Here is a 4,289-nt window from a genome sequence, read left to right on the forward strand (position 1 = left end):
ATGGTATTATAGTAAAACTTCTCATAAAGGACAATCCTCTTTAGCGTATACCGTATTAACGGACGGTCTTATTAAGGACCCGTCAGCAAGATACAAATTAAATAATATAAGAATCAGTGAAGACTAAAATGACTTTATTCTAACATATTTACAAGAACTACATGTTACTGTTACTCAGTCTCTATCTTCTAACTTAGCTATCTAGTCTAGAAAATATATATGTACACTTGAGAAGAGGGGGTAGGAAGAATAGTGGAATAGGAGAAGTGGTTTGGACCAATCAGATAATTTAGGAAATTAGGCGGAGCCTAGAGAGCCTATGAAATTAGAAGTAAATATCTGGGAGGGGGGAAAAGGCGTGACTAGAAACAGGGTGGCCATCCTTCCAAGAAATTGGGAGTAAGGAGCCATGACTGACTAAGGACTCGTGAGAACTGACTTACGTGTGTTAAACATAAAATAGTTAGGCTGATGCAAGTCCATTGTGAGATGAGAGTTTGTACCTGCCTAAGTGTCAACCCTTGCTATTGATATAGGATACTAAGGAAAGGTCACTTCCTCTATGGTCAGTCTCTCTCGAAATGTGCCAGATGTCTATAGTTTATACTATATAGTTTATAATGGTAGTCTGTTTATAATAATAGCTGTTAAATACTATAGCGTTCGTTAACTTACATATTAAGAAAGTACCGTTCTATTACGAATTCTCACCAATCCGGACACTGATATTATTTTTGTTAACAGAATGTTTCATTCCAACAGAAAAAGTCATATAACATGTAATTTCATCCAAAAGTCATGTAATATGTGTAGAAACTCCCGATTCATGAACTAATTTTTTGGGTAATTGTTTTTAAAAAAAGTAATACTGTAACTAATACTGTTTGCCGAATATGTTAAAACTTTAACGAAAATGTCTATTTAATTATATACTATACATATGCATGAAGTATGCTATGTATTTAGTAACCCAATGCAGTTGGCCAGCGCAATTTTTTTAAATAAAGTTTTTCTCTATCTCTCTCTTTTTATCTATTTGTTCTTTTTATATTTACCTCTTCTTAACGGTTACCTCCATATAACGGACGAGATTACCTTCTTCGGTTCCATTATATAATGTTTTACTATAGTTTGTTATATTAATCGACGTTTTTGTCAATAAATATGATTATCCTAAATAAAAAATAATATTTTTTATTCTTAAATAAAACAAATTTGATCCTTGTATTCTCTCAACTTTATTCTTTACATCTTTTCCAACGTTTCGACCCCCAGGTCATTCTCAAGGATACCTTCATATTGATGTCATTTTCTTTTTTAAAATCTTAAAAATGTAGGCTAATTGCCTCTGTCCCATATAACCTTTTCTAAATAACTTTTTACTAGATTTAAACCTTTTTTAAAAACTTTTCTTCCTTCCTTATATGAGACAAAGGCAATTATCCTGCATTTTCAAGATTTTAAGATCCTTGAGAATGACCTGAGGGTCGAAACGTTGGAATTTGTTTTATTTAAGAATAAACTAAACCACTCTCAAACAAGAAAATATAAAATAATATTTTTGTTTCAATATGATTTAAAATTAACATTAAACTAACATGTAGAGTTTAGGAATGGATTCCATCTTGTTTGATGAGTTTTAACTTCTGTAATGGTTCGAGTTGTTATTTGGATAGGAGATTCCATCCCTGTATGGATGGCCATATCCCAATATGTCCAAGATATCTCTCGAAACTTACTGAATCACCATTAGTTGTTGATAATATTTTCAAGGAAGATGCCCAGGTGATCCCAATTATTGCATCATCTCAATTCGGTTTTTTGTTTATTCATGTCAATGGTTATCTCTTACGACAATGTATCTTTATCTTTTCTTACAGCGACTCGATATCGCCGCGATTGTCGTGGAATTCGAATATCTCGGTGTTTTATACGTGTCTAAAGAGCCAAACATCTAATGCTTCCGAGTTTTTAATGCATCGTTTACAAAAAGTTAAAGATACAATCTCGATAAGCCGTAGTTGAAGAGAGGTTGAATTCACTTGAGTAAACAATTACGTACCAACTTTGTATTGTTGATACGTGCAGTAAAAGTACAAGAGCCGGGGAGAGAAAAAGGCAGTTCATCTCACCCCAATTTTTTATTACTTTAATGAAAACTATGTATAATTACTGGTCAAAAGTGATGAGTCTGCCAAGTATAGTTAGGGGGAATGAAAAATGGTGGCTGTTTCAAAAGCTTAAAAAGAACCATTAATTTTTCATTCGAAGCTCTATATCTTAAAAACTACAACAACAACACTAGAAAATCTAAAAGGACATTATTTAAAGAAGAGTAAATTTGCTGAAATATTAGACTTAATAGAGCTATTTATGTCGAATAGTTCTCGAGATATAGCCTTTTAAAAAGCAACATTTCATAATAATGTACTGAAATATCCGTAGATAGTTAATTTATTTTGAGAATTCTATATCTCAGGAACTATGTGACGTACAGATGTCTATTAGCACTCAAATTAAAGCTAGTTTAATGGACTAGAAAGAGGTTTATGACCTTTACCTTCATAGGAGTAGTAGTTTCCATGATATTTGATCAAATAAATTGATTTATAGTTATTAAGACAATAAATTTGATTTATGAAAAACTTTATTTAAGAAACCATAGGACTTACAGATATTTGCCAGAACTAGATTAAAGCTAGTTAAATTTACTATAAAATACTAAATAATGTACATCTTTTATAATATTTGACAAAATAAACTCGCAAAATGTTAATTAATAGTTGTTCGCATAAAATGTTGGATTTTTGAAAAAATATATCTCTAGACCCACAAGACGCACATGTGTCTGTCAACTCCCAAAATAAAGGAAATTTAACTTACTACAAAGAAGTTTATGGGACTTATCTTCGTAAGGGTAGTAGTTTTTTTCTATATTCACATGTGAATATAAATTTGGCAAATGAAAATTTGTCCGAACAACTATAAATCAATTTATTTTTTTAATTTCATTAAAACTACTACTCCTAAGAAAATAAATGTCATAAACTACTTTAAAGCTCCTTAAACTAGCTTTAATTTGAGTGCTAATAGACATCTGTACGTCAAATGGTTTTTGAGATCTAGATTTTCAAAATAAATTCACAAACTACTGATCTTTCAGTACGTTCCATACAACATTTGTATGAAATATTGCTTTTTAAAGAGCTATATCTCGAGAACTATTTAATGTAAATAGCTCTATTGTGTAAACAACACAGTTGGAAGTTTAAGATCTCGTCCTTTTTGCTTATTCAGTTCGTGAATTAGTCTTGAATTCAAGATAATGATTCTAATATAATCTATAAATGCATTGGAGAACAGAACCTCGAAATATAGTTTTTCGACTAATCGGTTTTCTTTTATTTCGATTTCCTTGGTTCTTTTATTTTAATTACTTATGCATACGTTTTATTTCCTAATTTTTCATTACTTTTTTTTAAACACTGTTCATTTTGTCCTTATATTTACTAACTAGATTTTCATATGTATTCAACTATTTCATTAATTATTCTTTTATCTTATTTAATTTTAATATTACTCTTCTCATACAGCCTTTATCTGCTTTTAAAATTTGAACTATTCATGTCTTTTATCACTATTAATGTATCCATAATGTTAGCTATTTTCTTATCTTCTAATCTTTGTATATATCCTTTTATTCATTGGTTGTTATCTTGTTTTTTTTTTGTTCTTAGACCTGATTGAAGCTTGAAATTCTGGCGCAAACGTTACCACTAATAAATAAGTTTTAAACATATCAATTTTCTAATTTCGACTGTACATAAAACATAATAATACATATATAATTTTAATAAGTACTGTTACCAAACCAACGGTTGTACAAGGAGGTGAATAGGTCAGAATCACTCTCACAATACGTAAATACTGATATTTTATCCTCCCATACAGGCTGATTATAGTGCAATAAATTACTAAACTAAATAAGAAAGAAATTGGCATTGCAAGTATGAATCATTACGACTGAGATAGTGTGCGCCGACAGCGAGCATTGAACCCGCTCAGCTTTGTTGACATGAGGTGGGGTTCAAGCTTCGACCTTGCCACAGCTGATAACCGATCGGTTTTCCTCCTCCATTCTCCTTCATTGATGAGAAGTAAACAAACCAGGAAACGTCACAACTCAAGTTTACTATAGAACTATTCAATGGTAGATTACGTATTTAGTTCACTCTCTATTTGGAGTATCGTCTTCTTTCTTTAATATGTAATAATTATAACAAAAAAAT

This window comes from Halyomorpha halys, unplaced genomic scaffold (assembly GCF_000696795.3).
Source record: "Halyomorpha halys isolate HHAL.00 unplaced genomic scaffold, Hhal_1.1 Scaffold1095.1, whole genome shotgun sequence".
Classification (NCBI taxonomy): domain Eukaryota; kingdom Metazoa; phylum Arthropoda; class Insecta; order Hemiptera; family Pentatomidae; genus Halyomorpha; species Halyomorpha halys.